The following is a 14,335-nucleotide window of genomic DNA, read 5'->3' on the forward strand; positions in this document are numbered from 1 at the left end:
ACTTGGCAATGCCAGCTTCCCTGCTGTTTGGAAGTCCCCTGTTGGAACAATCCCAGCATGGTCCGTTTATACATGATATAAAGCAATGGTTTATTTATTTATTTAAGGTAAGGTAAGGTATGTTTATTTATATAGCACATTTTCAGACACAATTTCAGAGGCAATTCAAAGTGCTTTACATAATCATTAACACTCAACAACAAGACAACAGAAAGGATCAAAAAATAAATACACATAATGGAATAACAGATTCATAAAAGCCATGCATAAAAGAGATACAGAATAATTTAAAAACAACATTGTAAATATTGCAGGTCCTAAAACAAGTTAAAATACTTCTGGGTAAGCAGCTGAAAAAAGTAGTGTTTTTATCCGTGACTTAACAGAAACTCGTCGTTAGTGAAGACCTCAGGTTTTCTGGAAGTCTATTCCATTTGTGGGGAGCTAAAAAAACTAAAAGCAGCTTCGGCGTGTTTGGTTAAGAAATATTTCTCTTGCAAGGAGATTCATGGCACGAGCATCACAGCCTTTAAAGTCTTGTGTTTTTTTAAATCAAAGTGTATACCAAAAAGAACATTTAATAAATGTCATGACAAAACTGCAACTGACAAAACTGTACTGCTGCCTGTATATTTAATCTTTTCTGATCATCAATTTGGACTTTTGTTGTTAAAATGATGTTCTTCGTTTTGATTTGTAATTGTTTATGACTTGAATTAATATTTCATTATTTTGAAAAAAACGACAACCAACAGCTGCAGATAATGTGTCAAAAAAATAAATTCCGCCTCAGGGTGTCTATTCCTCTCAGTTATTTGGTGTCTGTCTTTGATTTGTTTTGACGTCTTGTTTTAGTGTTAGGATGCTTTATTGTTCAGCGGCTGAGTTATGAGGTTGTTAGGAAACTCTACAAGCAGCTTGTGGGTTGTCATGTGATATTATTATAGCTGTTGGTCAATTACTGCAATTCACCAGGAAATAAAACAGCAAATGCATTTTTTTATTCATGTGAACTATGCATTGCTTTGTTAAATAAAATATATTTATAACAGGGAAACATACCTAATTCATCAACTTATTGCATACGATTATTGTTATCATCCATCCTATTCCTACTAAGTGTTCTCTCATCACATTCAGTCTTGATCAAATCCACTTATATTGCATGACAGTGAAAAACATAACAAAAGTAATGGAACAGATATTCCTTCAGACCATATTTTGAGGAATCTGTTTATTGATGTGGCAAACATTATTTTTATCTGTAATTAAAAACACACCTAATCCAACATGATTCAGACACCAACCTTCAGCTCTGCCAACAAGTAAAACATATCCTGAGAGGAAACACTCTGCTTTCCCCTACACATCACAACATCTGCTGTATTTGCATGCTAGGCACACATTCCTGCTGTTAACAATGCCAGGTTTACATACACCAAAGCTAAAAGTCCTTGGAAAACAGTGTATGAGGATGGAGGTGTCTGTCGGCCTTGTTTCAGATTTATGTCAGGTTAGTCTCTAAGTATAGCAAACAAAGAGGAATAAATGATTATGCAATGAGTGGAGTCAATCTCTTCCTCCGAGCACACAGATGCAGAGCTTTTTACTGCCTGTGCAAATAAAGTCTGATGGGTAACTGGGTCAAAAGGATGGCATTCCAAAACAATACCAAAATACATTTGTTGTCTTTATCCCCACAGGTCTGAATTTATTACTGAATGGGGTAACATATCGACATTGCGATTTATGGCTCTGGATTAACAATGTGGGTAAGGGGTCTCAAGGGCATGTAAACTAGTGAAATCATGTTATTGATATTATCATATAGCATTGCAGATGGAAATAATTCAGTTTTCAATTACAAGGCTGACTCATGCCTTTGATGATGCGTGTCTTTAGGGAATTGCGCTACCTTGCACAAAAAAACACAATGTTTTAGAAAGATACATTACAGGCCCAGAGGAAACATGTATGCATTCATTGTTTTATGTTTGCTTTGAATAGTTCATTAGGAACTTTAAAAGTCCTACAACAGGGATGTAGAAAAAATGACTAAGAGAAATTAGAAATGAGACTTCTACCAAACAAGTATCAATGCAGCATTATAGTCTGCGGACCATTATCCTATAGGGTCAATTAAAAATATTGCAATGTATCTAACGTAAGCAAACAGCTATTATATTGCACAGGCACACTTCATCTGAACACCATATTGTATGAAGTGCCAGGGGAAATATAACAAATAACTTTCAGCACACAGTATGGAAACAGGATATTACATCTAAGGAACTGGCGTGCTGACTAAGGGAAGCTCCAAGGCGAGCAGCCTCTGAAGCCTCACAAAGGCCCAATTCATCCAGTTCAAGCATCTGGTGGATAACCATGGGCTGGAAACTGGGTGCAGCAAGGACAATGCAATGCAGCTCGCATTCAAAAGCTTCTTTAGAGATATGGTCTCAAAATCCCTGACCAGCCAATTGTTACCGGGTTATATTCATGTTGCTTTTGCTCTGATACTCATTTCTAATTGCACTTACAATTGTGGATATTAAGATATTTTCGTGCATGGTGATTTTGTTGCCGTTAGCCTTCTTTCATTATGAGATACCCCATTGTTGAATGTATGAAAAATAATAATTGCAAATGATTGTAGTTTAACCTCATTAAAACCATTATAAATTTAGTAAAAAAGAAGAAGCTGTCGTCGATCCCACCCCAAAATACTCTCTTATGAGTTATGATGGTAAACAAATACAGAAGATACTTCAAATCATAACAGTATGACATAACATTTGAAAGTGTATGATGTTATAATGTTACTTGGGCTACTAATGAAACTCATTTACAGACACAGAAATGTAAAAAAAAGCATGTTTTTTGGAGCTGGTGATGTGGTTCCAAGCTTCTCTATATAGTTAACATACAAAGCTACATCTAGTACACAGTTAGCTTAGCTGAGCTTAGCTTAGCATAAAGACTGGGCACAGGAGGAAACATCTAGACGGGCTCTGTCCAAATGGTGATAAAAATCCACCTGCCATCACATCTAAAGTTATAGATAACGCAATAAATATTTAGTCTGCACCAAACACAAACAAAAACATGTTTTGGTTTAACGACTATATGTGCCAGACTATTTCTCTGCCATTACTAGACACACTCACATGAGAGTAGTATCAATATTTTCATCTAACTCTCTAGCCAGAAATCAAATAAGCATATGTTCCACTCTTAAAGATGAAAACACATCATCAGCCTGTGTATTTAGCGATGGATTGTCTAACTGTTTATGACAATATACTCTCTTTAGAGCTAGGTACAACAAAGCAAAACAAATTCCATTGTAAATCACATTAGCTAATAAACATTGTCAACTCTATTTTTGTATCTTTTAAATCACGGTTGTCACACAGTGTGTCATCGGCCAGCAGCAGTTCAAGGATGCAGGACAGGAAATCAAAAATAACCATCATAATAGCACAACAGTAAAAATGTTAGTACTGTCGTTATCATCCATCCAAAAAAACAAAAAACAGAGCTATGACCTCGGGTGTGTCGCTGGGTACAAAGATATGCTCTGTCCAACTTGATTCATGCTCTGGCCACTCTGAGTCATGGCTACTCCCCATCCAATTACCATCCCATAATATATCATGGGAATTACAGCTAGACCTGGCAAAGTCAGAAGTGACTTGAAGACACCTGTGGCTAATGGACAAGAGTGCTGTCTGGTTTGGATCACAGCACACAAGTAATGATTCAGTTGGAGGGAGACCAGGTCAACTGATAACTAGGTCAAAAGGAGATTGTGCTTCATCCTATGACTCCAATTATATATTTTAATTTTAATAGAAAGTCTGGAAAGAAAATCTTTAGAAAAAATAAGGTATTCATCAACTCAAAGCTATCAGAAATCTCTGCTAATGGGTCACGTGAATTCATATTAATAAGAGAACCTGAACTACAGCTATATTAGATGTGCCGATCAGGATAAATGTGTCAGGGATCATATCGTGTGGATGGTATTAAATAGACATAACACTTCAAAGGTGGACTTTATTTAGTTTTGTACATTTGAAGAGATACGTTATGGAAAGTTTGGATTTGTAGAGGTGTGATTTCTTGACAGGTCTGCAAGAAGTTTCCAGACTAAGCTGCAGATGACACATATCAAATTGAAATCCAATGTTATTTCAGTATCATGGGCCACATTTTCCATATTCAGTAACAGTCTGACAAGATCTCTGGGTGACGTGTTGAAGATTTAAATGCCACCCACTGTCTGGTTGAAGCAACAGTTTAATCTTTTATATGAACCATGAGTATGTACTGCCATTTCCCTTCAATATGTCACATCCTGCTATAAAAGTGATAGACTTAGCACAGAAAATACATTTCTACAATTCTTGAAACACAAATGAAAATATTCAATGCAAAACTATTAACCTTGAATAGTTGAAATCCTTAGAGACATAAGTGATTATGTTTGCAGCACTATCACTATAGTAACCATAACAAAAGCATGCCAACAGAGACTTATTTGGTTCCCTATTTCTGTTTCTCAGTGGCTGTTTCAAAGTGACCTCTGCTGTAAGGCAGTGTAGTCTGGTCAGCTTTACAAAACAACAAGTGTATGTTCTTGCATTCAGATCACCCACCTATCCATTTTCACTTTAAAAGATGGTGAAATGGTAGCTTGCATATCTGAACTACTTCGCAGCTGAATAAATGATCTCCTCAGAGCATCACTAACTGCAAAAATAGCACTCAGTATAGATGAATAAATAATGCTGCTACAGCCAAAAGCCAAAAAAATGCATCCCTTGATAACAACATGGAGGTTGTCATGGATGACTACATATTTTATATTATTTTGGCAGTCGAAAAACACCAAGATCAGTGCAATGTAGAATGAAATATGGGAAACAAGGGCACAATGCAGGGAGAATAGCCCCTACAGCGACACAGGACAGAAACACTTTTCAGTCCCAGAGCGGGTTTGGGGTTAGGGCGACGGCTGGCATGCTTCTTGTGTTGCTTTGATTTCCATTAAAGAAAGTGTTTCGGCCGAACACTAAAGTTGATGGCGAAACAAATCTAAAATTAGCTCGAGCTGAGGCCAAAATAATATAATAATAATAATATAATAATAATACTCTTTATTTATTTATTTTCCAATTAGCATATTGTTGTGTTGTTTGTTTATTATATTATAACTTAGTACTTTTTTTAACGCATTTAAGATATGCAACACTAAGCTGTCTGTGGCTGTTTCCTGCTGTAACGCTGCAAATGTCCCCTCTGTGGGACTAATAAAGGTATTCTGATATTTGTATAGCACCTTTCATACAACAAGTGCAGTCCAAAGTGCTTCACATACACATTTCACAGAAAATGTATATCACACAGAATACAGATACCAGTAAAAGACATAAAAACAAACAAAACATTGCATAGAGTAGACATATATATACGAAATACAATTAGATTAAAGGTAAAACAATGAAATTGTGCATTAAAAGGAGGATAGTGCCGATTCAACACACAACCAGGTGACAGGTTGAAATGCATCGCAATACATTGAGTAAGTGCAGCATAGAGCAGGAGTTTGCTTCCTAAAAGGCTAAATTATATTATTATTTTTTAAGACTTTCACAAAGCTGGCTTCCCTGATGCCTACAGGTATTTGGTTCCACAGCTTTGGGGAATAGTTAATGAAAGCTGTGTCACCAAACGTCTTTTTACCGCTGGTTTTTGGAACTTGTAAAAGACCAGAAGCAGAGGATCGCATTGTTCTTGATGGCTTGTAGCTTACAAGGGAGTTAATAATGTAACTTGGACCTTGCCCATTAAGGACCTTATATGTCTGGAGGAGGACCTTCTAAATAAGTTGTGTATTGGAATTGAGGTAGGAAGGGATAATAACCAACTGTGAGCAACGTATTGTTAATTACTCTTTCTAATTAAAACATTGAAAAGGACACAAATGTCATAGAAACGTAATTCAATCATTAAGTGAGCAGCTAATGGCAAACAGGATTTAACTACAGCTTATTTAACCTCCCTTATTCATCACAAATTGTTGTTGCCATTGTTCCTCTTGGTGTTAATTATTTTTAGCATTTTATTTATGGATGTTTTCACATTTATTTTAAAAGAAAAAAAAAGAAAAACACATGAGTTTGTGGGAGGATAAGTAAAACTAGGCAAATATGGCTGATACATATTGTAACACTCACATTACATACAGTCAATATGATCTAATCGATAAGATCTTTATGATATATGCCTGCCATTTTAAGCTGTTGTTTTATTTTGTTGAGTCACATAGGTAATCTGTTGACGAAGTTGTAGGTGTTTAACAAAGTTGAACAAAAAAGAAGAAACCTTTTTGAGCCAGTATTTTGTAATGAGTTTTTTACTTGCTGCCAGCATGATCTTTAGAGTTAGAAATCATATTTACTGAACTAGTCAGGGGTATTGGACTCATCATTTTGATTTTGTATTAGTACTTTTTTATTTGGTACACTATACTCTGTTTCTTGGGAAGACATGAATGATGCTAGAAGTTCTGTGAGAAAAGAAGCTGTGTCAAGGAGACTAGGGTACAGTATCTGTTATTCTGTAGATGAAGCCACAGAGAGACTTTGAGGATGCAGCCAGGAAGCACACCAGTATGGACAGGTGACATTTTTACTTCACTGATTTTTCCAGCACAGACTTTCATGTGAGTGCAGAGCTCAGCTCGGTAAGTGATATGTCTTGTGCTTCACTGATGATTTATGTTTTTCTGGCTTTGAAGATTTCACATAGCTCTCCTAGGACACTACAAAGTTACTTGTAATATTATGCCTCTGACTCTGTAGCTTTCCTTAAACTAGCGTGGAATCCTTCAGCAGCTGGCTGAATAAAGTTTTTGAAAATAAGTTTTTGCTGAAATGGTTTACAATATTACCCATCTTAGTCTATTTACTTACTTACTCTGCATTCAGTAAAACCATATTCAATGTAAGTGTTGATTGGATTGAATGAACCCAGGTAGGTCCTGACAAAAGAAATGACAGCAAAAGCATTTTGATAATGTTGTTATGGAAACGGGCTAGATAAAAATAAATAGAAATGCTAAGTTTTTCCTGAACTGACATGTTATGTGTTGGCTTGCCAAAAATGCACAATGTGAAATGAACACATCTGGAAAGATAAAGATGAAAAAAAGAAAAAGACACAATGACATTCTTTGGCAGGTTTTTGGGATAGACTTAACTTGCAGAATTGGGCTTTTTGTAAATGCTGTTACCTTAAGTGTGCACTTACCAGAACCACATGTGACATTTGCTCTTTATTCCCAGCACTCACTAGCAGTTTGTACTAGCTCTAAGTAGATTGACCTCTGAGCATTGATTGTATTGTCACTTTCACAGAGCTATTTTCAGACATGTGGTTTGTTGGTATCATTTTCCTCTGCGTTTCAACAGCTCATTTTGATTGTGCTTAAGTTGATGATGTACTATGCACCACATTTCAAACATACAACAGGCTTATATTTTTTTTTTAAAGATAAGTTACTGACTTTGTAAATTCTCAACTCTGTTAATTTTGAGTTTCTTGTCTTTTGTGTTGAACTTAGAAAGATAAGTAGGGATTCTAAATTAAAGGGGACCTATCATGCAAAATGCACTTTGTAATGTCTTTTATACATAAATATGTGTCCCCGGTGCGTCGGGGAACTCACGCAGCGTCAGAAAATAAAACCCTCTCTCTTTTCCTCTGTACGCAAATCTTTTAAAAACGAGTGTACAACAAGCGGATACAGATTCCATCCGAACTGACGTCAATTCGGCAGCGGACCCACAGAAAGTTGCTATCAGAAACAATGCCTGACGTGTTTTGGACGTCTTTGTTTACATTAGCAAGCCTCACTAACACTCAGAGCTAACCTGTACTGTAGAGCACGTGTTTAAAATGCACGAAATAAAAAAGGAACTCACTTTGTGATAAACCTGCAAGAGAAAAAGCATTTGAGCTCCATACTATTTCAAAAATAATCCTCGACGTGGTTTAAACAGGGTGGCGTTTTATCACAACCGAATTTAACTTTATGTTATTAAAGCCTAATAACTGGAATTCTGATCAGGCATTAGCTCCGCCTCCTCTTATTTATTTTTTTCGAGCTAAAATCTGCGTTTCTCTAACAGGGCTTCAAAAGAGGGGTTTGAGCAGTATGAGGCATGCACTGTAAAAACTGTTGCTTTGGTAAAACTTAAAAAATATGTGTCAAGTGATTCCAAGCAATTTTAAGAGTTTAGTTAACTTTTGCATTTTTTTTGTTGGTGAAACGTACTTTTTTTGGTTTTTCTCTACTCAAGAATGTGTTACTTTGATAAAACTTAAAAAATATGTGTCAAGTGGTTCCAAGCAATTATAGGAGTTGGGTAAACTCAGTAATGTGATTTTTTCTGCATATGAAAAGATGAGATGAGCCTACAATTAAAAGCCCAGATATTAAGTGTAACCAATGCAAATAACAATCTGCTAAGAACCACACGAGAATAAAGTAAATTATAAAACACAATTGAGTTGCCGGAACCTACTGTATATACGACAAACTCTTCCTGATTTCAATCCAACCCTTTAAATATTTGATAGCATTGAAACCTTGCAGATTAAACAAATAAATAAAAAAAGGGAACGTTATGGACATGTTAATACATTTTATTAAAATGTTATTATTTCAAAACAGTTGTCATAAAAGAGTAACAAGTTTGTTTAAAAGCACAACACATTAACATACATGGAGACACATGGTTATTACTTGATGGTTATAACTGCATCTGGCTCTTGGGCAGCGTATAACTTCATGCTGTGCATCACGAGCCTGTTGCACTTCGACCTCTGCTGTTCCCTGTAAATACAAATGAAACACTAAATTGAGTACAAATCAGGACACACCATGTTTTTTTCTCAACAACAAAAATCACATCCGTCTTGAAAACCTACTGTAACAAGACCGTTTACATTAGCTGTTAACAGACGGTAACAGAGGTGCTATTCACATGCATTACAAAGGGTTTAAGCCATCAAAGAAAGGCTGGTTTGTAAGAAAATGAACCACATATAGTCATGATATTGAGATAGTTCATAAAATGTCCAAATACTTATTTTTAACATGCTCAGAGATGTATATAAAGTGCCACATGGGTCCTAGAATAAAAAGAACAGACCTTGATAAGTGAGAGCGCAGGACACTGGCAGTCTACATGAATGCAGGGCAAGGCACGTTTCTGTCCAAAGGTTCCATGATGGAGTTGATAATGTTTTAAAATATCACTTTGAGTGGTGATGTAATTCCCTCAAAGCACAGGCAGACACAAGTGGCTTTCTCATAACGGGTTTATTCCTCCGAATCCACCGTGAAAACTACACAAACAAACAGTATAAATGACTAACACAGTTTCGTGTTAGACACACTAACATGCACAGCATGTGAGATAACTAGCAAGGTAATAAACATAAAAGTAATACAAACACAACAAAATACCTCGTTGGGCTGCATGCTCTGTAAACAGAGGGAAGTATTCTTCGGTTCTCTTATATGTTTAAGAAAGAATACAAAACTAACGGAGCTGTAAGTATCCGTGTATCTTACTCTGAGGGTGCTTCTCATGTTCTCGCTCTCTAACTCACGCGAGAACAGCATAACGAGACGTGAGCTTGAACTTCAAAATAAAAGAGGAAATATTGCACGCATGAAACATTACAACAATAATAATTAGTACACTTAGAAAATACACATTACAGTTAAATGATGAACATGTAAAGGCTGCACTTACACTCCCACCAAATCACACATTACTCGTGAGATTTCACACAAAAGATTGTTTGTACAAAGTACACGCTTTACCCTTTGAAATAGACATTACCTGTAGATAACAACTTAACATGGAATCTCAGGCAACACATTAAACACCTTATTCTGCCTCAAGCAGAGTAACAACCTTGTGTACAGGTCTTTCAAGGAACACAGTCCTAATTGTGGGTTTCCCCTTTTTGGAGATATTTGGCTAACCAGTAATTTAAGTTTTCTGACCCTACTATCTGACCCTTGAAAGACTTGTGATTTTTTAGTCTTCTTTCAAGACAATTTAGGCGGTGTACTGCGCACGACTTGTCAGGTAACGTTGGTCTTTCGCCTTTGAATGGTTGTACATTCATTGGTTCTTTGTTTCACGCCTTGGTGTTCTTTGGCATGTCGTTTTAGTCTTGCAACTGCTCTTGACCAATCAGAACATTTCTGAAAGCGATCCAATAATGACCTGTCTTCCTTGCGAATTTCAGGATCATCCTCATTGATTTCTCCCACCTTGCATTCTCTTACAGGTAGGTCCTTTTGCCAAAGAAACTTTGATCCTGTGAACCAGTTTGAAGTCTTCAGTCGCTCTGCCGTTAAACCTCGAGAGGCATGATCTGCTGGATTGTCTTTAACTTTGGTTCGGCTCACATAGTGTACTTCAGTTTTGAGACTGAGAGAAGGTTCTACACCTGGTGTCACTTGTCTTACTACTATGCGATGGCGTCTCCATAATCCAGACAGGGATTCATGTTTCCAACAATACTCCATCCAAGGTCTGTACGTTGTGCATAAGGTTGACTTTCTTTGCCAGACACAACTTCTCTTGGAAGTAAAGCTTGTGAGCAGTTGTACCCTACGAGCAGACCCACTTCACAGTCTTGCAAAGGTGCAATCTCTCCTTGGAGGTGCTCTAGATGAGACCAAGCTTTTGCAGTTTCATCTGTTGGTATGTGAGTTCTGTTGGCTGGAATGAAGTCCTGTGTATAGACTGGTGGCAAGGGAATCTTTTTACCGGAGTAAAAGCCTCTGACTTGTAGGTTGTTCACTCTTTGAGCGCTTATAACTGTGGTTCTTGAGGTCATAGTAGATAGTTTGAGCTTGACTTGTTGTTTACTTGCTTCCAAAGCCTCAGCTACTTCACTTAGCACAAATGTTGTGTCACTTTGAGAATCCAACAGAGCGTATACAAGGATTTCTTCTGCTGGTTGACATGTGGATGAAAGCCAGACTGGAATTATAGCAGCTGTTTGTGTATTACCTTCACCAAGTATTACTCTGTTTGAAATAGCTGCTGTGGTTCTTTCTTCTTGTTGTGTTGGTTGAGGTCTTTCTTTCTATCTTTCTATCTTTCTTGATTTGTACGCTCTTCATGCAGACAGGTAGGATGTTGCTTCTTGCACACTTCACATACACTCCTACTATGGCAGCTCCTTGACTGATGGCCAGTCTCGAGACATCCAAAGCATAGCTTCTGAGCTTGAATGTACTTAATTCTGTCTGGAACAGCTTGCTCCATGAACTTCCTGCAAGTGTGCAAGGAATGCCAATTCTTCTTACAGAGAATACATGTCAAGACGGTGTTTTCGTCTGAACTTGTGGTCAGTGTCTTTGCTGCAAAGCTTTGTTGTCTTTGAAATTTGGTGTTTTCAACTTCACCTTGCTTCAGTGATTGCAATGATGTAACAGGGTTACAGGCAATCTTTGCTTCTCTTGTCAAAAACTTTACAAATTGGCTGAAGGAGGGAAATTGTTTACTGTCTTCTTGGACTTCAGTAACCTTCCGATTCCAGCTTGCAGTTAGCCAATCTGGTAACTTTGAAAGTATTTGCCTGTTTTCATTACAGTCATTCAAGATTCCTAATGCCTTGATGTGGATCATGGCAGCCTCGCAACTACGGAGAAAGTCTGCAAAATCTCTGAGCTCAAAACTGTCCTTAGATCCTATCTTGGGCCCGGTTGAAGCTTGTCTCTATAGGCTTTTGCAATTGTAAATGGATTCCCATATCTCTCTTCCAAAATCTCCCATGCTGCAACATAGGCAGATTTGGTTCCGAGCAAGTGCTTTCTTAGCTTGTCCACTAACATATCTCCTTTAGTAGTATATATTTTCTTTGTCTTGGTTGTTCTTCTGGTCAATCAGTATTTCAAATGAAAGTTTCCAGTCATTGTATTTCAATGCATCCCCACTGAATACTGAAGGTTCAGGAACTGGAATTCTGTTGGCAGTTAAGGCACCAGCTAGCACCTTCACAAGCTATGCTGTACTTTCACTTGAGGAAGTAGTGACAACCTGTCGTTGAGGACTTGTGGGAGCAGGCACTGGGTTACTTAACAGATCCCTCTCTAGCACATCTTTCCATTCTTCTTTAATGGACTCTTCTTGGTCATACACTTGCATTATTGCTCGTGCTGCATTGAAACCTTTTACTGCTTCCAAATGCTGTATTTTTCTCCGTTTGTCATCCAGAGTCTGTTGTAGAGCTACATGCTCTTCTTTTAGACGAGCTTTAATGTTAGCTTCCTCTTCCTCTCTTTCTGAACGATGTCTTAACTCTTCTGATTCTCTTTCCAAACGACGTCTTAACTCTTCTGCTTCTCTTTCTAAACAATGCCTCATGGCTGCAGTCTCTTGATCAGCTATCTTTCTTTTAGCTTCTGCTTCCAGGCGCTGAATCTCCAAATGTTCTCTTTCTTGTTCTTGTAACACTTTCAGAACAGCTTGGCTTGCAGCAGCCTCAGCAGCAGCTTCTTGTCGTTTCACAGAAGACTGGTTCGATTGCTTGGAGTTGCTTTTCGAAGAAGAAGTGTAGGTGCTTGAGTTAAAGAGAGAACCTGCTTCAGGCCAATCTTTCTTTTCTCCTTCTGGAACCTTTCCATCCAGGAGACTTGAGGCTCTGATGAGGACAAACTTAGAAATCTCTGCACACTCTTCGTCGTGTGTCCTGGTCTGGAGTTGAGATTGTACGCAGATCCTCATAAACATGTCGGACATCTTCTGACAAACTTGTGACATCATGAATTATGTCATTAAGCAAATCTTCAGATAAAGACTCTGTTGTTTGAGATAATGGCCGCTTAGCTGTTTTCACTTGTGTTCTCCATTTCTCATAATTGTAGTTGAAATTTTGTAGGAGCGTTTTCCTTTGTTCTTCTTGCATTTCTCTACCCTTTTCTGTAGGAGTTTTAGTTCTTTGACCTCTTCTTAGCTGCTGTGCTTCAGTGTTATCCACAGCTTCGTCTTGGGACTCTGCACTTTCCCTAACCTTACTTGTAGGTTCACTAGACTAGTAATCACTACTTTAAAGTGACTCACTTTTATAAAACAGCAAAATGCAGTTAAACCTTTTAAGGAACTTTCAACACTTACTCAAATGTAAGTGTGAATTAAATGTACCCTATAAGACTTCAATAGAGGTAGAAATGCACTTAAAATAGAAAATGTGCAAAAAACAGCTTAATTGAACTTTACACCTTTCAAAAATATACTCAAAAATAAAACTTCAGAACTTCAATGAAATAACTTTCACTTATTATTCCCAAAAACACACTTTGAATTAGAAATTGGAAATAAAAACACTTATTTTCCCTTCAACTTTACGCCTTAATTAACAAGCATTAATAAAATGACATGAGCAAATAAGTCAAAACGCTAACCACACACACTACTATAGATGGCACTCACAGTAATAACGGTTTAGCAAACCTTTACAGAAGCCCTCTACTCAGATCACTCTTGATTTCTTAGTATCCAAGTTCTTTATGGCTCTGTCTTGAAGCCTTGCTCTTTTAAAAACTGCGTGCGTCGTCCACTTCTGTGTGTGCATGCGTAGTTTCTCCTCCTCCGGCGGCCATTTGAAGACAGCCTCGTGCTCAGTCCGTGATCCTCTGAAGTTGGCGCTTCGTCAATTAAGACACACTCGCGTCGATGAACAGTCGAGTTTTCACTGTAATTCCCCCGAAGCACAGGCACAAGTGGCTTTCTCATAACGGGTTTATTCCTCCGAATCCACCGTGAAAACTACACAAACAAACAGTATAAATGACAAACACAGTTTTGTGTTAGACACACTAACATGCACAGCATGTGAGATAACTAGCAAGGTAATAAACATAAAAGTAATACAAACACAACAACATACCTCGTTGGGCTGCATGCTCTGTAAACAGAGGGAAGTATTCTTCAGTTCTCTTCATAACACTCCCTTCGATGTCTCACTATGGGATGCGCCTCAACGCGTATGCAAACAGAAGCATCAATCTCATTACGCCAATCCTGATTGGCTGGTGATCTTGACGTCTACGTCAGGGAATCCACCCACCCTATAAGTAGCTTGCGCTACGACGCAGCGTCATTCAAACACCTCTTCTCGCTTCAGAGCACATCTCGAATTATCAGTAGCCGGGCTAGCTTAACGGTCCACAGACTGAACCCAAAGCTAACATTCGGTCAACGGGCGCTTGCCGGTTACTTTTTTGCTTTGC

General features: G+C 37.8%; 1 long non-coding RNA gene across 1 annotated transcript; it reads right to left on the reverse strand.

The window, feature by feature from the left end:
* Positions 1-8,694: 8,694 nt before the first annotated feature.
* LOC307042651 lies at positions 8,695-11,131 on the reverse strand. Its single transcript, XR_013809212.1, has 3 exons — positions 9,542-11,131; positions 9,225-9,420; positions 8,695-8,905 (listed from the first exon to the last, which is right to left on the reverse strand). It is a non-coding gene; the product is annotated as an uncharacterized lncRNA (long non-coding RNA).
* Between the last annotated feature and the right edge of the window lie 3,204 nt (positions 11,132-14,335).

Source organism: Notothenia rossii, assembly GCF_949606895.1.
Source record: "Notothenia rossii genome assembly, chromosome: 6".
Lineage (NCBI taxonomy): Eukaryota > Metazoa > Chordata > Actinopteri > Perciformes > Nototheniidae > Notothenia > Notothenia rossii.